Source organism: Macaca thibetana, chromosome 6, assembly GCF_024542745.1.
Source record: "Macaca thibetana thibetana isolate TM-01 chromosome 6, ASM2454274v1, whole genome shotgun sequence".
Taxonomy (NCBI): Eukaryota; Metazoa; Chordata; class Mammalia; order Primates; family Cercopithecidae; genus Macaca; species Macaca thibetana.
This window is the reverse complement of record NC_065583.1, coordinates 53,574,094-53,600,064: the sequence shown is the minus strand read 5'-3', so window position 1 is coordinate 53,600,064 and position 25,971 is coordinate 53,574,094. Positions and strand designations below refer to the sequence as shown.

The following is a 25,971-nucleotide window of genomic DNA, read 5'->3' as shown; positions in this document are numbered from 1 at the left end:
ATGGAAATGATTCATGTAAAGAAGACTGATAAGAACAAAGAAAGAAAGGCAAAGTAAAATTATATAGGAAGCAAAGATGGTAAAAAGAATCCAAAAGTTACCCCAAACATGGCGTATGCTTTGATAAGACTACTGAGACTACACTAAGATTTTAGGGGGAAATTCCTCAAAACAAAAGGATGGCCAAGAGATGTGAATGTGTTTACATTAGAATAAAATAATGAATATGACCCTAAGTGTAGATTAACTTTCCTTTTACCTTTTAGGTACAAGGCCAGCATCTGTATAGCTCAGTGTTTACATTTACACTTACGTAATGTGTGAGTTGGCACATTGAGTGACCCATGCAAGCAATCACAGATTAATTTTATTGATGAGCAATTCAACAGCTCCACAAGATGGCACATGGGAATTTTTCACTGCTTATAGACTAGGCCAGCCCCTCCATTCCAGGAAAAGTACAATCATTTATTTGTAAGGGGTTTGGGACCTCAAAGGGAAAACTGCAGATGGAATCTCCAAGTTCAAAAGGGTTCATTGCTGCCAATTATAAAGTACTTCTATTATTGGCTATTTGGTCGTGGGGTGTCATTTTTTAAAACTGGATTTACTGATAACTATGGAGCATAAGGTTTATGTTCTAATTTCTCTGGGATTTGATCAGCGGTTTCCCAGTTTTGACACAGAAGTAGGTTCTTTGCAAAACTGTATTTGCGTCAAGTTCTGACTTTGGAAATCAAAAACTCCTAGTGAGAACGTTATTATTGATCTAATTAATCACAATGTAAGAATTGCTTTCAGTAATACTTAATATAGAATGAATCATTTAATTAATAGCCAAGAAAAGAGCTCGTAGAATTTCACTCTGTTCACTACTCCACCCCAATCCTGTGAATTGATTTGGTTGTTAAATACAGTTGAGAAACATATTTGCAAGAAATAAACAAACTCAAACACATAAAGGACATGTTTAGCATCCGGTCAGGTATGAAAAAGTAACGCTTGCATTATAGAACAGAAGACAAAAAGCATAATTGTAAATTAATCCAAGTAAACAGGATGTTCTGTCATATCAATTTAAAATCAAACACAAGGATCTGGCAATCTGAATCAGGAAAGAAAACAAGGAAAACCTTCCCTCAGCCAGTACTCGAGAAGAATGCCAGCCCTGGTGGACACGTGTCAAGAGAATTTAGTGGAGCCTCATCGTTGCACACATATTCATTTCTCTTTCCCCCTTGTTAAGGCTTTACTCTGTGACATTAGCAAAGATACTTTCATTCATTCAACAAATGCATGTTGATGTATACACTAAGCCAGACTCCTGGCACACTGTACTCAATGCCTTTGTTGCTTGTCAATTAAAAATACCCTTGCTTGCCTCAATTTAGCAAAATATATAGAAAGAATATTTGACAATGAGACAAAAAGATTCAGTTCTAGTTCATGTTCTATTACTTATTAAATATGTTACCAAAAGCAAGTATGGCCAAATACAAGCTCTTATAAAATTATAAGCAATGATAAATATTGGGCAAGTTGCTGCATGAGGGCTCTGTTTGTCTCTTAAATCCCAGACTGGCAGATGCCAAAAACAGTTTTGTCATGGAAAAGGATGGTTGGTAATTCCGTTTTCCCCTTTGCTTTACTGCCCACAGAATTTCAGTGAACATTCAAAATAGGAAAGAAATCTCAGAATCCAGGATGTATGCTATAATACACAGTCAGTATTTAGAATATTCACAGGAGCATGTGTTCAATCTTCCCTATTTTCAAGCAAATTAATTTGAGACCTAGATTCCACAGACATGTATATCACATGAGCCTGCAAAGAGCCATGAACTGCCACCTCGCTCAGAAGAAGCTAATCAGAGTATATGTTTTTTCTTCCCTGTACCATTTTCCTCCTGCCACTCAAAATAGACCCAGAGCCTCAGGGATTCGCATATGACTCAGATTGGGCCAATTATAATACCTTACCCCTCTCCTTGGCAATGATGTGCACATAGTTCAAGCCACGCCTATTGTGTCACATAATCAGAAATCCATAAGATGGTGAGTCCGGAGCTGCTGGTGGCCAAGTCCCTAGCATGTGGGAAGAGCTGGTCTGGAAGAATTAGGGCAACACTCTGTTTCTCTAGAAGATGACAGAAATCCTGACGGAATGAGAATCCTGATGGAATGTGAACTCCTGGTTTTAGTCTTCTGAAGACCTCTCAAGGGTCGTTGCTCTGTCTTCTTCGAGCTCTAATAAATCTCCTTTTTGGGGTAAGCTAATTTGGATTGGTTTCTGTCACCAATGTAATGACTGATGCATAGGAAAGGACAGAAATACTCACCGTTTTTTTTTTGTTGTTGTTTTTGCATTAATGCTTGCTACAAGAATGCCTGGAACTGGGAAAGTGGCTGGAATGGAGATTCAAGGCCACAATATCTGGCTCTTGTAGAGAGAGGAAGAATGCAGATTTATTGAGAGGACAGTGGTAGCATGAGAAGAATGAGCTTGGGGTCCTCTGGCCAAGGTCTGAGAGGCCCCCAAAGCTATGCCATACTGACTTTCAAGCAAAAATTAAAGTATAGGAGGCACAATAGGATACTCATCCTGGCACTGCAACCAAGTTTTTTACTTTGAGCCATTCATATAACCTTTCCAGGACTGGTTTTCATCTATAAAATAAGGGTCTCACATTGCAAAGTGCTGTACTTCTTGAAGCTCTCATGAAAACTGACTTTAAACTTGACAAAAAATAACTGTGAGAAAGAGTGGACAGGGAGAAATTTAGGCAAAAATAGTTCATTGAGATTATATTTATTTTTAATAATAATAACTAAAATATAGCATAACTTTATGCAGGACACTGTTTTATATGTAGTACATTTGTTAACTCATTTAATCATCAGTTCAAACCAAGAGATAGATACTTTTATTATTCCCATTTTAAAGTTGAAGAAGCCAAGGCACAGAGGAGTCTAATAACTTTCCCAACACTACCCAATTAGCACGTCAGAAATAGGAACATAACGCATGCAATCATTGTCCAAAATCCGTGCAATTAATAACTGTGCTACACATCTGCTGTTAAGTGTACCTGTTTCTCTGCCTGGAACAAAGTAGAAATTCAGTAAGTGTTTATTAAATGTTAGCAGATGAATATAAAGTGTTCTCTGTAAAGGCATTAATAATAACCAAGTGATGCATTTTTCAAAGTAATGGTGCTAATGGTGAAGTACCTGTCCATGAGACAAGATAGCCTTTGTAGGGATATTTTGCAGCCATACTCCCAAATACAACCCTCTTTCTGTCCCACTCTAGCTAGAATTCTTGGAGCATTATGTGCAAGGGTTAAGTACATTTTGTTAAAGGTAGGACAATCCTCATGTAATTTCCTTGGCAACTGGATTATACTAAGTAGACTGGTTTTTGACAAGTACTTCTACCTCATGCCAATGAGAAAACTGTCAGAAATAAACTGTCAGAAACAAAGAAGAATAGAGAAGTAGAAGAATATGTTCACCAAAAACACTTACTTGTTTCTTTGCCATGTGTTAAATGAAGGCATTACTTATGCTCTCTCATCAGGATTGTCCTTTCAATCACGACTTTCTTAGCCCCCAGAATTGGCAGAAATGGCTTCTGTAATTAGCACCTATAATTTGAAAATGTCCATATGATTAGGTTTATTGAAGACTATGTATTAAGCAAATTAGAATTTAGATTAGAGCAAAATTTTGATTAATTCACTATCCCTTTAAGTAAGAATCAGATTTTCCTACATTAACTCTGTTGTAAAGAATTATGTTGCTAGAGTCAAACTTGGTGGTTTAATAAAGCCACTCCCTCATTGGAATGCTGAGATCAAGTTTATTAATCCATACCAGCAGAGCTTATCTAAGCAACGGAAAAGACCATCGTAATTGTTATCTACCATGTGATTTTATAAACCAGTTGAAGTTTAGCAATCTGCACTTTCATTGTCCAGTGGCTTCAAGGATCTAAGGAACAAAATGGCTTAAAGGTTAGTTCAGCCTATATCATGACAATTGCCATGGTTTGGAAAATTTGTATTACAAGGACTACGAATAGCTCTCATGCGATCAGAACAATAGCTGTGGAAAAAAACTATTAGGTCATTGCATCTACCGATCCCCCTGTCGGTTCTAGAGAAGCAATTAGAGCTTCGCTTGCTCTGGTATTACTTCTCTGTGTGCAGAGAGAAAGCTTTAACTCCTTGTGGTGTAGCCAGCCTGGCTCTGGTGAAAGATAATGGACTGCTGCTCATCCAGCCTCATCCACATAGGAGAAGCTGCCCAAGCTGAATCCGGAACCGAGTCCATTGGTGTGCTCGAATATGGATCTTATAGTTCTTAGTACAGAACTGTTTATTTTGCAGATCTTCTCCCCCTGTGGAATGCAGCAGCCCCAAGAGCAACACCTCACCAAGCCCCAAGAGGACAAAAACACTCCACACAGGTGATGGTCTGTTGTGTTCGGCCCACAGAAGAGCCCTGCCTGCTTGAAGCAGACATTCTCTAGTGGCAACAAGACGCAGGTGCATGTCCTCACTTGCCATATGACTTTTGAATTATTTGCATAAGCTATAAAACTGGAGTGGATGTAATGCTCTCTAAACAGAAATATAGCTTTTTAAAAATAAAGACTGTACTAGAAGTTTGAGGGAGCCTCTACAGTGAAGATAATCCTAACGTCAAACAGAGGTTGGGTAAGCCAGAAAATGAGGGTTTGGAGTGACAAAAAGGATTTACCGTCAGTCCTGCCTAGAAAATTAGCTAATAAAAGCTGCATTGAAAAGATGACTCCTTTCTGCTTCTCCTGACAGTTTGGGCAGATGAGACTGATTCAGAGATAATAGACTGGAAATAAATTTCTGACTTTAGGCCCCAAATTAGATCAGTTTCAGAGCAGTCAGAATTCCAGTTCAAATATTATAGCAGAAACCGGTAAGACAGATTTGGGATTTTTATTTTGAACTTGTTGACAGCTTACTTTTTAATTTTTAAATAATTATTCAAATATTTCTATAGCCCAACATAGACTATAAACTCCTTTAGGGTTAGGATTGGCTCACTTTGTCCTCTATTGGGGGACACACTGTTTTAGAATAGTCTCCATAGCTACTACTGTAGCTGGACTCTAAGATGGTCCCCAAAGATCACTGCCTCCTGTTATTCACACACTTGAATAGTCTTTTCCTACAATGTTCCAAGGTTGGTTTGTGCAAGCAACAGAAGACAGAAGTGATAAGATGTCACTTCTAGGATTAGATTATAAAAGACTATGGTTTCTGTTCAGGTTTTCTCTCTCTCTCTCTCTCTCTCTCTCTGTTTCATCACTTACTCTGGGTGACAACAATGTGCCATGTTTGAGCAGCCTTATGTAGAGGTTCTCATGGCAAGAACCTGCCAGCCTACCAACAGCCAATGAGAAACTGAGGCCCACCATCAACTATGGGAGTGAGCTTAGAAGACTCTCTAACCCCAGTCAAGCCTTGACATGGCTGCAGCCCTAGCCAATAGTTGGACAGCATCCTCATCAGAGACCCTGATCTGGAACCACCCAGTTAAGCTGCTCCTGGGTTCCAAAACAAATTGATATGTTTTGGGGTAACTTTGTTATTCGGCAACAGACATAAATAGCTGATGAAGAGTCCATTAGGTTACCAATTTTTCTCAGTGGCCCTTGATCTAAATATTTCTCTCCAGTTAATCCCGGACCAGAACTGTCTTTCTTGCTTCCTGGGGAAGACGACATGGCCTTTTCTAGTTTGATGACTTCTAATTTCAGTTGAAGCTAAGTCATGCTCACATAATTTGCTTTTGGTTGGTTCCCCTGCTGCCTGAGCCACCTGAGATGCCCCCACTGCATATCCATTTTTTCATGCATTCAACAAATACTTAGTGAGTGTCATTGTTCTAGGAGCTATGGCTGCAGCAGTGAACAAAACTCAAGGCCCTTGCATCTAGCATACTCTCCTGATAAGCTATATTTCCTGAAGTACGGTACCGTCCTTTGGACCTCTTCTACCAGCTATCTGGGCTCCAAATCCCTATCTAAACCCTTGTTTATGGAGACCCAGCAATAGTTAGCCTTTTCAAAGTAAGCTTGAAAGACATTCTTATCATTTACAACAACCCTTAATAATTGCTGATAGTCATTTAGCCCATAAGCAAGGCAATTGTATAACTGCATTGTCCTGGTTATAAAAACATGGATACATTCAGTAGAGGTAGGAATTTGACACACGTCTTGCTTCCCTCTAATGTCAACCTTCCATGGCATTTAATAATGTTCTTCACACCATATAGTTTTAATAAATCACATTTTATCAGTTGGTAAACATTCTAATGTCATATTTCCCTCCCAACATCCAACTAAATCATGCAGATCAGTCATATATAACCAATTAACTTAAATCTCAACTATAAATATTGTCTAAAATGCATATATAATCATGTTTCAATGCCGCAGATATTTGTTTCACCCACTTCAGTCATCTTTATTCTAGCAGAAACTCTAAGCTGGTGGAAAATCCATGTTTCCTAGGTCATCACAGCCAGAGAATAAATATATTGTCAAAACAATGATCACAAAACCGTATTTCCTGACTCAGCTTCTGTTTCTGCTAAGAAGTATGAGGCTTCTCAAGAACTTCTTCCTCTGTGTTCCACAAACTAATGTCCTTTTTATAGGGTAATATTTCCTCCTACTGAGGACGTCAAAGGCAGCAACCACCACCCGTGTCTAGCTGAGAGTACAATACTTGCAGCCAAGGCCATCATCTACCGAAGCTTCTAGTCCACTTTCTGGCAAAGTTACTGAACCTGTTACATGTATGTACCAGGGATTAGTCTGAGTATTAAGGATTAAATTGAGGGGGAAGACACAGTGTCACCCCTTTTCTATAGTATTAGTCAAACTCCTTCTTTCCAGAAATAAAATTTTGCTCACAAGACTCAAGAACACAACATAGTCCTTACCTCCTCTGCAAATTTTTCAGACATGTTTATATGTACCTAAAGGCTGGGTGAATTTGGTTTAGTCTTAAGCTAAGACACTTGATTTAAGGGTATCCTAGCAAAATCGGTCTGGGAGCCAGGTCAACCTGTGACTATTTACGAAAGGCTAGAAGGCCTAAACTCGATAAATTTTAATTTATTCATTCATCCCATGTGAATTTATTGACAAAAACCTGTTTCCTGCCTTCAACATTTTCATTTCAGTTTTTACATTTTCAACCAGAGCCAATGAGGTTTATCACCTTATCCACTCAATAAGGTTAGTTTTTAGAAAGCCTTTGAATTACAACATGATGACAAGTTCAGCCCATTATAAAAAGGAAAGAGGAAAATCTTTGATTTAGAGACACTAGATTTTTTTTTTAAGCTGCTAGGAATGAAATTATTTCATTGGTGTTATGTTCAGCTGCGATTTTAAAACAACAACAAAAATATGTTCTTTTTGTGTGGTTCGGAAAGTAAGGGGGTTTTAACTGAGCAGGTGAGATTGCAAACTCAAGACGCAGTCACAGCTTTTTCTTTTTTCTTTACCCTGCTTATTCATTATTTGGATGTGTGCTGTTTCTTCCCTCATGGTTACATTTTATAAGATGAGTTTGTTTTTTACAAACATAAACTTTGAATTAAATACACTATAAGATAAAATAAATACATTAAGATAATTAGTTGAAGTTTATAACCCAGAGCTATGAAAAAGAAGATTCTGGAAATAGAGCCAAAATGGAGGTGAACATAGTATTTCAACCAGACTAAAAAAAAAAACATAAAAATCAGATATATATACACATATACACACACACACACACACACACACACACACACACACATATCCTGGTCCTGTGTTATGTGACAACTGGATGAGATGACCAATTCTGCATTTTCTTTTCCTTCCAATAGCTCATAAAAGGATCATCTGTAATCTCTACACCGTATTGACCTGAAATTTATCTTTGCCGAAACTAGTTCTTAGAGATTCAAAATATTTCCTGACTGATGAACATATACATTCATTTTATGTAAAGAAATAAATATATTCAGAAGTATAGAAAAATAGAAATAATAAATCTTGAAAAAGGAAGAATTTGCATTAATTTCAAGGTGGGGGAAAGGGTAATTTTTTGTTTGCTTCTTTATACCTTTCATCACCACAGATATAATTTTCTGTAACAAACAGATTTTGCATTTGAGGGAAGTTTAAAAATAAAAAGGAGGAGGAAGAAAGACGTAAGACGATAACTTCCCAGACCCCATATGTTCATTTATCCCTTTCCTTTGGTAGAACATTGTGCTAACTAGCTTTCTTCACACTAGTCTACTTAAGCTCTCTCATCCACCTGAGAAGGCTGTATGTTTTGTATGAGTATCTTGAATGGCACAGATCTAGGTGCCAGGGATGACTATGCAGACTGTTCTCTTGGTGCCACAACCAACCAGTGGTCACTGTCATTTCCATTAGTAGAAGGTGACAGTCACCTATAGAATACAGTAAGCAAAGTGTGGATTTAAGTCTTCTTCTCTTTAAGAAACGAGGGTCAAAATGCCAGAATGGACCATGGTAAAAGGAAAGCAATATTCAAAGGCAGCAAATGTATTCTCCAGAATGTGGAGTTTTTGATAGGCTTTTGTGTGAATAAAGATGTATATACTGCTTTACAGAACATTTCCATTTTTATATTATATTCCATCTTTGAACTGTAGGTTCAGAATACAGTCCCATGGTTCACTAGTCTTATTTCCAAGCCTCCAAACAGGAAGGAAAAAATTGAGCCATTGAATGCCTGTGGGAAGAGAAAAAAAAAATCTATACCAATTTGCAATTAGGTGATTAACACAAGAGCCAGTGGTAACAAGCAATGTGTTTTTATTCCAAACATCTTTGCTACAAATTGCGGTTAAAAGCTTCACCCTGAATTTTCTTTTTGTCTTTTGACTGTAGGGTGATGATATAAGGTAATTGCACAGTAACTACAGAATGCTGCATGTTATTTCATGCAAGCCATTTAGTAACTACGTCAGGTAACTACACAGAAAACCCTTTTAATTACAAGATAGGATAGCTTGCATTACCCAGCTGCATTCTTTCTGGTTAGCCTTGACCTATCGGTTCATTGCTAAAACTTCCATTTGTCCCAGGCTATGCTTCATCAGCTGCCAAGGGCTACACTGACTCTGGTCGAGTGCTCCTGCAGCTTGAGGCATCACCACGCGGGGATGCTCTCTCTAGTCTCTCCATACATGGACTAATGGCTTGGCTGCAGTTGCTACTTGGATCTGCTCAGTTCTGGTTAGCAACACTTGGAAGATTCTTCTTGTCCTGGATTCTATGAAAAAAGTGAAAAGTATAATTGTTGATGACTCAGCCCACACTGAGGAATAAATTAAATAGAGCTTCCTTAACAGCTAATTTAAGCAAATATATGCAAACATATATTCACTGTAAGTAATTAACAGTCTGGAGTTATTCCCTTTCAGCACTCCTTCTAATTTTTCCTCCTTAGAGAATGGTGACTCAGTTAGCTATATGTAGCTAAGAATAATATACCTATGGTGATCTTACTTGTGTCCTCTTTTTTCATCATCCTGGTTTACATGTTATCTACTGATATTCCTCCATTTTTGTGTAGTTCCACTTTCTACTTAAGTACATGTCAGGGCTGTTATTTCATTTAGCAAGGGTGGCATGCTAATTTGCAATGCATATTCAGTATTTTTATGCTAATTGCTCAAAATTCAATTTCAAAATACACATGATGAATTGTATTTATAACTCTAGCTATTGTTGTTCCTAATTTGCTATGGAATAGATACTGAAACCTAGGGAGAGACATTCTCTCAAGTCCTCTGTAAAATACTTGCTTCTGCGAAGATTCCCTTTTCTGGCACCCTGGCTTTTGACAGTATGAGAATGACTATCTTCCAGACTAAATGCTACTATGGAGGAGAGACTAGATCCTGTTGTGTAGAAATTGGATCACCTTATCCAGTGATTTCTCCAGCTGCAGCTACTGGAGGCCTGTTGCTTGACTCTTTCATGGTGGCTTATTTGTGGGCTACGACTGTTACGTCTAAAGGAAATCATGACATTCCTCCCATGGGATTTACAGGTACGAGCAGTGACAGAAAGTATAAGTGGAACTTTTACTTCACCATTAGAATAGGCCTATTTTATCTGAAAATTGCATCTAGAAGTTTTTCAGGTTAAAATATTTCACATTGGAGAGAAATATCAATGTGGTTTTTCTGGCCTCCAAAAAGTTTCAATTCTTCTTGTTTTTATAATGGCTGATTGGTAGCAATATTCTGCCATGGGTCCTGAGTTAAACCGACAGCTCAATATGCCTCTCTTACTCCATCTTATCTTCAGCACCAACTCTTCCCAGAGGGGTTCTTTTCCGACCTTCCTGTCTTGTTCTATACTCCACCCTCTTCCAAAACAGATCTGAACCTAGAGAGTCTTCCTTGACTTCTAGACCCCACACACATTATCAGGTAGCAAAATCCTATAGTTTTAGAACCATAAAGACAGGAAAGATATATTCAATTTTAAAATACCTACTTTAAATTACATATTTACCAATAAAGCCACATGGGTTTCTTTGCTTTGGCTGAATTTTTTTTTTTTTTGACAAGAGTCTTGCTCTGTAACCCAGGCTGGAGAGCAGTGGTGCAATCTCAGCTCTCTGCAATCCCTGCCTCCTGGGTTCAAGTGATTCTCATGACTCAGCCACCCAAGTAGCTGGGATTACAGGTGTGCACCACTAAGCCCAGTTAATTTCTGTATTTTTAGTAGAGATGGGGTTTCACCATGTTGGCCAGGCTGGTCTCGAATGCCTGACCTCAAGTGATCCACCCACCTCGGCCTGCCAAAGTGCTGGGATAACAGGCATGGACCACCATGACCAGCCTGAAATTATTTTATATCAGTATGGTAACACTTATTGTCTAAGGATTATTAAAACATTACAATGTCTTTTGATAACATCAGAAGAATACCTGAAACATGAATGTAGATCAGACTTAAATCTAAAATGTTGATCACGTGACTGACCTTGGACGTGGACATAGTAACAAGGATCTGATATGCAAAGCAGTAAAATATTTTGAAATTTCTGCTCCCTTGTTCAAGTTTGGTACTTATCACAACCAGGACAGTGCTGCGACTTTTTTTTTTTTTTTTTTTTTTTTTTAAATATTTGGTGATTATGAACTGTTAGTTACAAACTAGATTTGTGTCATAATGGGAAAAATACTAGTCTCAAATGGAACATGTTTATCTTTGTTTAGTTAAATACAGTTTGCTTCATAAACAAAATCTTTTGGATCACGGAATCACAGTTGGTGGTAAGATTGGGAATCACCACTATAGTCTGCCTACAAAAATAGCTCTTACCTCTATACCCTCTACTCCATTCCAACTGCAAATGCCCTAGTTTATTCCTTCCTTTCCTTTTACTTGGGCTCTTATAAAAGGCTTCTAACTAGGCTTCCATTATTTTCTCTCTCTTGATTACATTCATTGCTACTCAATTAATTAATCCTGCTCAAAACATTTAAATATATCTCTATTGATATCCTAAGTATAAACTTCCTTACCTTGGCACTTAAGCCCTCTAAAATACAACTGCAACCTGTATCCTAAGCCTTAACTTTCATTACTGCTTCACAAAATGCCTGCGTCAATCAAGATGTACTAACTCCTAGTATTAATCATGGCAATTAGATATAAGGTTCTGAACTGTTGACTCTGCCAATAATTAGCTCTGTGACTTCAAGCCCATTCTTTAACCTTTCTGAAACTTAATCTCCTCATTGGCAAAATTGAGATAACTCAAAAAAGTTGTTTGTCATTACTATTATTATTATTCAAAGTACCCTTCAGTTTCCTGCCTCTCAAATTTGCTCATTTTCTTTCTTTTTGCTGAACATTCTCCACTCCTTTTTAATCTCACTAAAGCAGTGGTTCTCCAAGAGTTGTCTTTGAAAAAGCAGTAACAGAATCGCCTAGGAACTTGTTAGAAATATAAATTCTGGGCCCCATTCCAGACATATTAAATAAAAAATGTTGAGTATGGGGCCTAGCGATCTGTGTTTTAACAAGTCTTCTAGGTAATCCTGATGCACACTAAACTTTGAGAATCAAGATCATTCTCAAATGCTACCATCTAAATTCTTTTCCCTTCCTTCCTTCCTTCCTTCCTTCCTTCCTTCCTTCCTTCCTTCCTTCCTTCCTTCCTTCCTTCCTTCCTCTTTTCTTTCTTTCTCTTTCCTTTCTTTCTTCTTTCTTTCTTTCTTCCTTTCTTTCTTTCTTTTTTTCTCTCTCTTGTTCATTCGTTCTTTCATTCGTTCTCTCTCTCTCGTTCGTTCATTCATTCGTTCGTTCTCACTCTTTAGTTCGTTCTCTCTCTTTCTTCCTTTCTTCTTTCTTTCATCCTGATGCACACTAAACTTTGAGAATGAAGACCAATCTCAGATGCTACCATCTAAAATCTATTTCTTCCTTCCTTCCTTCTTTTCTCTTTCTTTCTTTCTTTCTTTCTTTCTTTCTTTCTTTTTCTTTCTTTCTTTCTTCTCTTTCTTTCTTTCTTCTTCTTCTCTTTTCTTTTCTTTCTTTCTTTCTTTCTTTCTTTCTTTCTTTCTTTCTTTCTTTCTTTCTTTCTTTCTTTCTCTCTCTCTCTCTTTCTTTCCTTCTTCTTTCTTTCTTTTTCTTTCCTTCTTTCTTCTTTCTTTTTTTGTTTTGAGACAGGGTCTCGCTCTGGCTGTGTACCCAGGCTGGAGTACAGTAACACCATCTCGGCTCACTGCAACTTCTGCCTCCGGGGCTCAAGTGATCCTCCTGCCTCAGCCTCCCAAGGAGCTGGGATCACAGGCATGTGCCAACACACACAGCTAATTCTTGTATTTTTAGTAGAGACAGGGTTTTTCCATGTTGGCCAGGCTGGTCTCGAACTCCTGGCCTCAAGTGAGCTGCCCACCTCGGCTTCCCTAAGTGTTGGGATTACAGGTGTGAGCCACTGCACCTGGCCTAAAATTATTTCTTATCCTTCCAAGAGCACCTGATCTCTTCCCTGACTAAAACTTTGTACCGTACCTTGGCATTCCTGCTTTACCTTAACCATATGTGTATACTCATCTTATTCCTCTTTTACTTTTGCCAAATTGGTAACACTTTGCAAGAAGGAACTCTGCTTACTAATCTTTAACTAGGAATCAGGGCTTGACAAAGTTTCCTTTAAATATTTGACTATATTTGAATGAAAGAATTTGTTGTACTTACAGTACTAGAGAACAAATAACTAGAAATAGAAAACGTTCTTTTTAATATCAATTAAAAATTTCCATTCTGGAAAATTCAACAGCAACATGGATTGGATGCTTCAAGTTCTCAACTAGCAGAGTTTCAAGTAAGGCAAAGGAGTTAAAGCTCCATCCTTATAATCATCTCTTCATTCTTTGGTTCTGTAGTGTAAGCCCTTTTTAAAAAATAACTTTCTGAATGCATAATGTTGGACAGGAAATGTAATATCAAGAATTGAGGCAAAATGTATGTGTAAGGCTGATGGTTCTGTAAAAGTACTTTCTATTTTATCTGCCTATAAAAGGTATACACAACGCTATTTATGCTTCCCATTTTGCTTAAGTAACTTTGAACTCAGAAAGGAATCCAAGCTTGGTCCATTAAATTGCAAATCCAGTAAAAATAACATGTAGTCTCTTTCTTTCTAATTGGATAGAGTCTATCATATACAAAATGAAATTTAAAAATACTATTTTCTTAAACATCATTCACTAATTAGTACTAATCAATGTTTTAAAAGAAGGTAAAAAGAAGGAACTAATGGCTACTTAGATGTCTTCAAATCATGTGTGCACAGTGTGTATATATATTAATGTATATGTGTGTATATATATACACACATATATACTGGAGACTAAATAACTAAAAATAGAAAATACACACACACACACAAAGATACACTAATGAGATCTTCATTTTTAATTAGTTGGATGCTTGATATTATCCAGCTGATAGTTGGGTAGTAGTTGAGCACAGCCTTGTTTTCAAGCAGTTGTAAGTTAGTGTGACTTGCAGTGATGAGAAAAGAATCCACTGTCATTGGGTTTCTTTTGATCCAGTGTTTTGTCTTTACTACTTACTTTGCTTGGAGACAACCTTTAATTCTCCACAACTATTATAAATTGATATGCAGGCTGAACTCATAGGTAACAGAAAGATGTCACTCTCTTCTAACTATATCTATCAGAAGATTGTTGATTTTTTTTTTTTTTTTGCCTTTGGCAGAGAGTCATGTGCTTGCCGCCTTGTCAGATGTAAGGCAAAGGTTTATGAAGCAAAATACAGTTAGTGATTTAAAAATTCTCCTTTCTTTTAAACTTTTTCATAACAGTAGCATCTACTTATTTTATTTACTGAATATATGAGAAAAAACAATAACCACGTTAATGACAGAATGCTAAAGAGACAACTGCCTTGCAGGTAAGGTCCATTCAATACAGCTCCTAACAGGTATTTTTTCCTCCCTATTTCTAAGGCCCTCAGCTTTACAGATTACTTTCAGAAGGAATTGGAAAGAGACCTCTTGGAGAAATTCTAAAAGACTCCTAAAATGTTTTGGGAAAACTCTGCTTGCTGTGGCTGGCGAAGGAATAAGATAACATCAGAGATTTCAGAGACACTCTGCACGAGTCACAGAATAAATAATCAGCACACAGAATTCTATTCACCTGCTGGTAAAGGCCAAACAGAAACAATTCCAGAACCCATACCTTTATGATAAGTAGACTCAGTTAAAAAACAGTTTAAAAAAAGGGAAGATGATTATAAAATAAAAAGGAGAGATTTCTCTTGGAAAAGGACTCTAGAAAAAATGCAAGCTCCAATAAGAAATACAGATTATAAGAGCACGCAGGGATGAACCTTGAAAACATTATGGTAAATCAAATGAAATGAGCCTGACACAAGAACAAATATTGTGGGATTCCATTTGTATGAGGTACCTAGAATTGGCAAATTATTGGAGACAGAAAGTAGGATTGAGGTTACCGGGGCCATAGAGAGTGGAGAATGGGAAGTTACTATTTAATGAGTACAGAGTTTCTGTTTTGGATGATGAAATAGTTCTGAAAATGGATAGCATAGCCTTGTAAAATATACTTAATAACATTCAATTATACACTTTCAAAAGGTTAAAAGAATAAGCTTTATGTTATGTATATTTTGCCACAATTTTAAAAATATAATGTAAACAAATGAAAAAAAGCAAGTAAGGAGACCTTGTGATAGAAAGTCCCTCTGATACTAACATGTTATGAACTTACAGAAAAGAAAAAAAAAGAATTTTCAGAAGAACTAAAAAAACAAGAAATAAATTGGATCCTCATCTGCAAGAATTATATCATGTTACCCATACAGTAAAACAATATAAGATCAAAAAATAGAACAGAAAGCCAGCTAGCACTGAGCAGTGATATTTTTGAAAAGGGAGATGATCATAAGTAGGACCGATTCTAATAATATCCTGTCCATTTACAATGTTTTTTTATAAAAGTTAATGTATTCTGTAGACCACCATCCTTACCTATAAAGAAGAAAAAAGGTGAAAAAACAAATCATTTACTGATAAACAGTTGGCCAGAGAGGAAGACTGATTTTTTACCACAAAGCTTAGAGATATTGAGTTGCAGCATAAAGAGTGAAATTGTATTTAAAGCTTCATAAAGAAAGGAAGGGCCGAGCGCGGTGGCTTATGCCTATAATCCCAGCACTTTGGGAGGGCAAGGTAGGTGGATCGCCTGAGGTCAGGAGTTCGAGACTGGCTGGGCCAACATGATGAACTCTCATCTGTACTAAAAATACAAAAATTAGCTGGGCATGGTGGTGGATGCGTGTAATTTGATACTTGGGAGGCTGAGGCAGGAGAATCGCCTGAACCCAGGAGGTGGAGGTTGCAATGAGCTGAGATCATGCCATTGCACTCCAGTCTGGGCAATAGAGTAAGACTCTGTCTCAGAAAAAAAAAAAAAGAAAGAAAGAAAGGAAGAAGAAGACAAAATTAGAAAATCTGGCTCCATAAGGTAATGCCCAACACTTGAGCTTCTGAGATTTTGTGATTCAGAGATCTTTGGAAACATTTTAAACACTCAGCATCTAGCAGTAAAAAGTGGTTAGTAAGTGTACCCCAGGATTACAGAAAATGATCTATATTTGTTAATAAACAACTATTTAAAAACACTTCTGTATATATTAAAGCAGCATTTCTTCAAGATGTAGCAATAGCATCTCTAGGGAACTAGTTAGAAATGCACATTACCGGGCCCCACCCCAGACCTGCTGAATCAGAAACTCTGAGTGGGGTCAGCAATGTGTGCTTTTACAAACCAACACCCCAAGTGACTGATGCCAGCCAAAGTTTGAGAGTCATTGTTTAGGATGGAAATCAGCAGAGAGTTAGCGGGCCCAGCGGGTGGTTAACCAGACTACACTGACCCAAGGGAGAATCATAGACAGGTCTCTTGCTGGAGGGAGCTGCTCCTGAAGATAGGAACATTGCTGAAGCCCTCAAGGGAGGACTTTCTTTTCCTTTTCCAGGAGGATTTCTTATTTGACTGGGGAACTACTTGTCTGTTGCTAGTGTTAGTAAACTAGGGTTTTAGAGAAATCTGGAAAATAATTCTGCTCAGGAGACAGCATGAAGACTCCTCCTGCTTGCAGAGCACCTGCTCCCTAGCTTCTTCCTCTACATTTCTTCATATTGGAACATATTTGCAATTTATTAAGTCAATTCCCTCAAATCTTTCAGAATGTATGTTCATCTCACCATTATCCAGAAGTCCTCTCAAGTTAGGCTTGCCTGATATCACTATCCAAATATTCTGCAATAAAAGGATTTAGCTGGAGATTTCAGGAGCCCCATTAGATGTGTGTGTGTGTTCTTTTAACCCTTGTTCTTCTTTCTGTCATGGAGTATCTGGGAAAAAGGTCCATATATAAGTTAGCAGCAAAAACATCTGTTTATACTTAGATTAAGGTTATGAAACCCCCTTAACCTCAATATGCTGTCAAATGTTACTAATTTTTTAAAAATCCATGAACATATATATATTTAAATCCACGGGCATGTTTCTTTTATAACGTCACCCAAGTTGATGACTATTGATGTTTCTTTGTGCCAAGTCTTATCATCTTTCTCTAACTAGACTGAGAGCATCATTTAGTTCTACAACCTTAAGCCCATGATCTGCCCCTCAGCACTGATACCTGCCTGTTCCCTTCTCAGGTGTATAACCAGCATTCAAAAAGAACAAGATCCAGCACTTTCTTTGTCCAGGTCATGTATCCTACCTTATTTCCCAACTTCTTGCACTGTGATCTTACCACTTCTCTGCAGCCTCATACCTGTTTCCAACCTGACATCGATGTTACTTTTCTTTCTATAATTTGCACTGGTCTCTTGAATTATGTCTACTTCTGGAAGCCCTAGTAACAACTGCACAGGGTTCAGGAAACAGCACACCAAGCTAGGATTTCCAGCAGTCCCTTCAAAGAGAGCTGGGTAAACTGAATCCTATTTAGAATTAAACCACTAAAAAGTGTTTAATAGAGGTTTACCAAATACTTTTGTTTTTACTCCAAAACCAAAAACACACATAGTCACTCTGTGCCAGTGCTTGCTAACGCCTTAATGCTAAATGTAACTTCCCAGCTGCCTGGCCAAGAATCAGTGATTACAGGATTTATTCCTATTGGAAGAGACAGTACACAACTCTAATTAGACCTTTTTTAAAAAAAAAATGCCTTGGAGGATTGTTGAACCAATGAAATTTAGAAGAGAAAACATAATTTCTAAAACTTTGATAGACATTATAAGTCATGAAAATATGCATTGACTCTTAGAGTAAGGGTTTCAAGGAAATAAGGTAGCCTAATAAAGAGGATTAGCTGGTAAGCCAAATGGAAAATTTAATACACTTTTTTCTCCCTTCTATGTTATTTTCACTTAATTTTCTTGGAATCTATGTTTGTGAAAGAAGTAGAGGTTTGATTTGCAACAGGAATATTTTACTGTCTCCATTACCTGAGGGTAAGCGCCAACACTTCAGCTCCATGTATCACCAAAATTGCCAAAGTTTGAGTAGTTCTGTTCAATAGTAACAACAACAATAATAATGACTGGATGATGCTGGGCAAACTGCAGTAACCATAAAATAAAGTAAAATAAAATAAAATAAAATAACAAACTCAAATCATAGTGGCGTAAGATAATCAAATTTTATTCATGTTCATATAAAGTTCAATACAGTCCAGGAGCTCTCCTGAGAAGTTCCCATTTGATAATGACCCAGGGATGCAATTTCCTTGCATATTGTAGCTACACCATCACCAAGGTTCCTGCTGCAGAGGTGGAAAGAGGTGCAGAAAATACACTGGCATTTAATTGTCCTGGCCCAGAAATGCTAATTTCCCCTCATATTTCATTGGCTATAGCTACTCATATGACACTAACCAAACTGCTAGGTAGGCTGGGAAGTATAGAAGAGCACCAGAATATCTTGTGAGCCCTAAGAGCCTTTCCCACAAGTAGTGCTGACATATTGATTAATGCTGTCTATATTCTAAGAACTGTGCTAATTAAGTGCATTATCTAGGATCCTCAAAACAACCTTTCAAGATAAGTGTTAATAATTTCACTTTATAAATGAATAAACCAAGGCTCACAAAAATTAACTAATTTACATGTAATTTACATGTATTCTTCTTTCTGTCATGGAGTATCTGGGAACAATGTCCATACATAAGTTCTCTGATTCCCACAGAAACTTTTAAAGGTTTGTATTAACTTGGGTTTACAATTGAGCCTCATAAACATAAACTAATTTTCCAAAAGTCAAAGGGCAAAAGTAGGATTTGAACCCTGAAAAGACCCTATCTTTTTACTTCTTCACATGCTGTGTACCAAGTGTACTGCTAGGCTCTGGGGATACCACAAACAAAAGGAAACATGGGGAGGGGGAAAAAGAGAGGCCTTGCTTCTACTAAATGACATCAGATACTGCCACATTAGCACCATGCACTGGTGCCCCAAGGGAATGTTCACACCTGGACCAGGGATATAAAGAACATTATTTCCAAAGTCAAAAAGACCAGGCACTTGGTCAGAGTTAGGTTTTCCTTAAAGTGAATAGAATTTTAGGTTCAGAATCCACAGACAGAAATCCATAATTTTACACAATCAATCATGGGTTGTAGAAATAAAATAAACCCTTTGTAAACAACTAACAATAAGAAAACAAATTTGTATCAACCATGCTAGAGAAAAGTTTATTCTAGTCTCTTTATAGAAAATGATATAAAATTTAAAAATTGTTGACATGTAAAGAGGTAATCAAAGAGCTTACATCCCAAAATACTGGGAAAAGGACAGTTTAATTTCAGGAAGTTAATTTAATTTGTGGTATTTGTCAGCTCTTTTAAAGTTGTGTGTGTGATTTCTTTTTCTACGTATATATAACTATCATACCTACTTTGTGTTCTTTTTCTTAGAGAGTCCTCTCCCACCTCCAATTATGTAAGGTTCAGGTCCCCCTAAACCAGAATTCACCCTTGCGCTACCACACATTGGCAGGTAAAATGCTCATCTCACTGACCTAGCAGAATTTAATTTTTATTTTAAGTTTCAGGGTACATGTGCAGGATGTGCAGGCTTGTTACATAGAATTGGCGTAAAATTTGAAAACCATGAAAAAATAAAACAATAAAGGATCTAGATGCTAATAATGTGGTTAGTTAACATGTTGGCCATTTCAAAGCAAAATAAGTCTTTGATGTTTTAAACTATTCAAGGAAGGATATAAGTATTTAATCTGCAAAGACATGTAGATTTGAAATCCAAATGTAAAGAACAGATTCCTATATTATTATTAATAATATCTTCATAAAGATTATATTTATCAATAATGGGTACTATTCAACTTTAAAGGACACCTATGGCTCAGTTAGGCCAGGGAATAAAGATACTTGGATAAAAGTCGTGTTTATAAAATGAAGAAAGGGGCCCTTCTGATCCACTGTACATAAAATGAAATAATCTAAAGTCTCTAGGGAGAATTCGAGTTTCTGTCTGGCACAAAGTGAAGTCACCCTCTTGTTAGTAGATATAGGATACATTTAATCACCAAGATATAAAAGGAAATTTGATAGTGCCCAGAAAAAAATGCAATGCTAATGAGTTGAAGTTTAATAAATAATGTTAATGCTTATGATCAATAAATGCCTGATGGACTTTAAAAATATTTGCTACTATAGTCAGCGTTCTCAAAAATTCTACTTGGAAAACAGAAATAGCATTTCTCATACTGAATGTCTTTAATAGCATGAAGAAGAAAATGAGACTAAAATAAGATATTGTCTTTATCAGTTTTTATCAGACTACCTGAAACATGTTACAGAGTTTAACTCTGTAGCCCTTACATTCCAGATAATTTTGAAATATACCACTGTTCTTTAACTGGGTAGCCTGTGGCCCAGAGAGATGAATCGATTTGTTGAAGGTAAGCAGTAAATTCATTATAAAAATAAAGGTGGGGAGGAGGGGAGGAGAAGCTAGAATTGTGAGCACAAACTCCGAGGCTGATCCATTCCAGTTAAGTTTCTTAAAATAAATTATTCTGTTTCTTCTCAGGAAGACACTAAGGCCCTGTTTTCAATAAACTAGGATAGCTCCAGAAACAATTTAGTGGCCAATCTGATAGTCATTTAGATCGATATAATTATATTCCAATGGCTATAAATATATTGTGAACTATGGATAATTTTGAAAAATTCAATTCACAGAGAAAGTATAGAACCACAAATCAATAGAGAATGTGTCATGGTAGAAAATTCTTCTCATATAAAAATAGTTCTGTTCACACTTTGTACATCCTCTAAATTCTAGTTCACTAAAATTCTGGGAAACCAAAAAAAAAAAAAAAAAAAAAAAAAACCATCTAAAACTAGATGAATAAAATCCCAGAATCTTTTTTTTTTTTTTTTTAAATCTGGAAAGGATTTTAAAGATTATCTCTTTAACCTTCAACTCTCTTGTTCTACAGACCCTGAATGTTTAAATGACTTGTCTGAAATAGTCATTTAGGTAGAGGCAGAACTAAGACCAGAAACCAAATCTCTCCACTCCTGCTACCACAAGACTGTCATAAATCACACTGCCTCTTCCCAAACCTTTCCCCACTCCCCCCCCAAAATATATATTTTTTAAGTCTTACAGTGGATGATCACATTAAAAAAGAATCTGAGGGTATATGAGTAGAATTCCTGAGTTTAGATTTTTGAGAAATTTTTTATTAAGATAAAACTAATATTCCCAAGAGTCAGACATTGGGAACACTATTTGGCTTTAAGGTTAGGAGTGGTGATAGCAAAGGAGCAAAACAGAAAAGTAAAGGCAGGGAGAAACTGCAGAACTATACACTCAGTAACCCTATTGTGAGCCATATGCTGGATGCTGAGGAAAAGGAAATGAAAAGCTTTGAAATGCAGCTGTCCTACTTCCTGCTATTTCCATTTGAACCAAACTATTTTTCCACCAGGATCCAACATGTGTGCAGTGACACATGGAAACAGGGTGAGCTCATGAACACAGGGGAATAGTATCCAGCATTCCCAGCACAGCACCCTGGAAGCACACGGCCACTCCCAACCTCCACCCCAATGGATGGTAAATGTGGAAGAAGACCTATTGATGGAAAAACCCACTTTGGAGCAGAAAAGGAAAGCTAAAAAATAGCTCAGGCACCTGGATGCCATTCATGAATAATGCCAGCAGACAAAAAACATTAGATCTAAAACCATCTTAGTTGGAAAAGATCTTTATTCATTCAAATTATGGCAAGAAACTCCTTCAGGAACACTGGAGATAGTGGTACCAAAAACAGATAACCATGCAAACTATGCAAACTTGGAAAAGTGCATTGCTCTGTCAAAGTTCATGAAGTAGGTCTTAATATTTAGCAAAAGAAAATCTTCCATTCGAACACAAGGCATGACAAAGCTCATTTCACACAACGGAAGGAAGGCTTTTTTTCTTGTTTCATGGTTGTATGTTTCTGACACTGCAGTATTAACATTTAAATTGAATCTTTAAACGATTTTTCTGATGTCAACAACATTATTGGGAAGGCCAAACTCGGCAGATGACCTTAACTGAGGTGGTTACAGCATTGTTCCCGGTAATTTGGCTTTGTGATATATCCTTCTTCTAGGTATTAAGGTCTGGTTTGAATTAAAGTCTGCAGTATACTCACAGCTGTGGGAGTAACTAAAAGGACTTGTTTTCATCCCATGGCCAAAAGACTTTCTTGTAACATACAGTTTGTACATTTAATTACTTACTTGGGCATTTATTGACCCTCTACACACCTGATGCCAAGCACTGTGCTAGGTATAGATATAAATCCTGACTTAGTTTCAAGCCCTACTTCTGCTGAGTAATTACATTTTAGTGGAGCATGATATTTAACCCCTACGAGCTTGTTTCCTCTTAGGTTTACTGTAAAAACTGAATGAGATATTATATGTAAAATACTCAATACATCATGGTTTTAAGACGACAGTTTCTGCCTTTGAATAGCTCGATTTGAAAATGACATGTACATGAATAACCAAAATGTAATATGCTATTTGCTACAGCAGAAGGTGTACTCTATAAGACAGTTCAGAGAAAGGAGTGGCTAATTTTGTCTAGAGTGGGGCTGGGAGAAGGTCATCAATGAAGTGTCAGAAAGAAGGTAACCTTGACAGATGAGTAAAGAGGGGAAGAGAGAGACATTTAGAAAAGTTACGATTAAATCTCCCAGGCCTCCTGGTAGCAGCAGAAAAGTTCACCCCCTCAAGCACTGATGCTCCCTTTCTTGGAAGTTGAAAGTTGCACACATTTCTGGCTTTGCCCCACACTGCCTGGCACTGATGGCATTTCCAAAAAGCATTCTACTGAGGGGACTGATCCTTCCAAGGAAGCAGCTTAGGAAAAAGATAAGATAAAATCAGCAGATGAGTCATAGAGGAACTGAGGGAGAGGGTGGGGATGACAACATTGGATAAATCTAGAGTTAAAAAATAAAATAGTTAAGATCACATAGTACACTCAGGGTACTCAGGACTTAGTATGCGTTCTACTAGTTTTCTACTAGAAAAAAAAAACTACTGGTAAAAAAAAAAAACCCAAATAACAAAAAAACTATTCGCCAAAATGTTACAGCGTCTGTTTCTTCTAACATGTAAGGAAAGTATTGTACAGTGACAGACAAAGCAATAAGTATATCACTAATGAAGCAGTGATCTAGTATGGCGGTGGCAAATAGAAGAAGCCACTGCCCCCTCCTCTCCCTTTCCTCACCCTAGGCAGGTATTATAAATCAATGATGGCACGCTTTCCTTTTGAGACTGGACGCAACCTCTGATTCTTGGTCTTTATTGTCATCCCTGAACTACTAGCCCTATAAAGAATGTGCTGAAAACACGGTGAACAACATGATATTGTGCCCACAGAAAGATCAGCATTGCAGTCTCATTGGTCTGATTAAGAGGATCATGTAAACTCTCGAAGTTCAACTTGACTCTAGATATTTACTGTGAAATGAGGCTAAGACACAGTGTTGAATATTATGGATTGTTTACTCAACATTAAGGCCAACTCTTCTAGCATGCAGAAGCTGGAAAGCTAAAAAACCACATCTCTTGGTCCTTTTACATTCAGGTTTTAGGTTTAAATTCAGAAGGACTTGCATGAAGAGAAAGGTAGAGTTCAACATACATATTCCTAGAAAGGTTTGTGCTGGAGGCAGCACTGTCTCATGGTCAGCCTCAGTAACCCAGGCTTCCTGATCCAGGGACTGCCTGGCCCTGATGGAGGAGGTGGCAGCAGCTCACCCAGATGCCCAGTTCTCTAATAAGGTTTGAGAGCCATTCCTGGAAGCTCATCCTAGACCCTGTTTCTTCAGCTCTCTTTGTCACAATGATTTCACAAACCTCTTGATAGCCAAATATCTTTCAGCTTAAACAAGCCAGACTCTTGTCTAAAACTGAACTCTGGCTATAACAAACATGAAAACTTACCTTAGACCATATTCACTGGAAAACATAATTTGGTAAAAATAGTTCTAATGGCATGGATATTTTAGGTGAAGCTCGTATTATTGTAGCTTCAGCTGTTAACTCCCTATGAAAATAAATTCAAAATCCATATTTATATCTCCAAATTCTGACCTTACCTGCCCTCCCATATCTTAAATTGCTTCTTAAACTTTTACACTTGGGTTTTCTGACATCACCAAGAAGTCATATATCAATAATTTTTTCGGTCTTCCCTTTCATTATCCTGGGCACCTGGGCCCAAAACTTCAGCATAATCTCACCTCTCTCTTTGTCCTTTACCAAGCCCTAACAATTCTTTTTTTGCATAATCTCTCTTTCCCATTGGCACTATCATCAATCTAGTTCAGCCTTTCCTCAACTTGTGCTTGCTCTACTGTAATATTCTCCTATCTGGTTTCTTCTGTTTTTAGTATCTCCTAATCACTTTGGCCCACAAATTTTTCCTAGCCATCGCACCCAAATTAGCACTCCTAAAAATCATTCTCATTTTGACACTTTCTGCTCAAATATTTTAAGACTTCCTATACCCCAAATATAAAATTCAAACAATTTAGCTTGGCGCTCAAGGCTTCCACAATCTGACTGCCAACTATCTATCCAAAATTACTTCCCACTACTTCCCTTCTTAAGCACTATAGCCAACTACAGCCAAACTGGCTTCTTCACGTTCTCATCTTACTGAAATACTATTTCGAAGAATCATGTCTTGTACACCATTTTTCCTTCCTTCAGTGCCCCTTACTCTCTTCTCTGCATTTCGTGTAATACGAATGGAAAATCATAAACCTCCTCCATTACAAGGCAAAAAGGGGAGTGAAGACTCCAGAGCTATCTGAATGAGAATTAGAAAAGAATTTACTAAATTAGGAAAATAACATTTTAGATTATTTTATTGTTTTAGTCAACCATCAGACATATGTTTTGTTTGGATTCTGGGAGGGTTGCAACTTTTTGTTAGTCTTATGGTTCTCCAGGTGGAAAGGAGACCAACATACTGTTCAAATGGACTAACATCATGAAATTATTTACATTGGATGACAGATAATACCACTTGCTTACGTAACTGACTTTTTTGGTGAATATAGTTGTGAATAAAGCCAGATACGAACTTGGTTAACTTCAGCCTATTGAGACATCCATGCAGATGATCAGCTGGCTGAAACTCTCTATCACCACTGTATATATATTTTTTCTGTGACAATTTTAGAATCTGCTTCAGGAATGCATGGCTCATTTTATCTATCTCATCAGAGAGCCTCAACTCTACTTGAAAAACAATGGCCTGTTTTTCTGGGGTTTTTTGTTTGTTTGTTTTTTCATCCTTTCTCCTGTTCTGCAGTGTGCTTGCACCAGCAGGTAGAAGGATTCTCTTCCAGGTATGCAGCATCCTGACACACGTCACCTCTCCCCTCTCCCGGCTCTGCCACTGTACTTTTCCACTTGAGGGCTCTGGCACTGTAGACCAAGTGATGCATCTGAATTCACGCTTGCTGATTATGGTCTTAGGCTTATTTTGTTCATCTTGTTTGCTAGGTCCATATCACATAAGGGATGGATATTTAAGGCTTCAGTGTTATTTTTCGCTTCCCTGCCTATTTTCACTTGTCAAAACCTGAGAAGCTCCCATAATGTTTTCCTGTCAACCAGCTCTTCCATAGACAGTTAGTCTGGTGTTTCTCTTCATCTTCTCTTCATACCTCCCATGTCCAGTTCATAAAACTATAGACCAGGCAAATATATTCTCCATTCTAATAAGACGTGTGCCACTG

At 37.4% G+C, this 25,971-nt stretch overlaps 1 protein-coding gene and 1 long non-coding RNA gene across 2 annotated transcripts in view; one reads left to right on the top strand and one right to left on the bottom strand.

The window, feature by feature from the left end:
• Nucleotides 1-25,971, top strand: part of ISOC1 (isochorismatase domain containing 1) — a 1,173,170-nt gene that overhangs the window by 67,323 nt on the left and 1,079,876 nt on the right. The gene's annotated exons all lie outside the window — the stretch shown is intronic.
• Nucleotides 14,302-20,962, bottom strand: LOC126957660 (uncharacterized). The gene is made up of 2 exons (XR_007726851.1): nucleotides 18,129-20,962; nucleotides 14,302-17,021 (listed from the first exon to the last, which is right to left on the bottom strand). It is a non-coding gene; the product is annotated as an uncharacterized LOC126957660 (long non-coding RNA).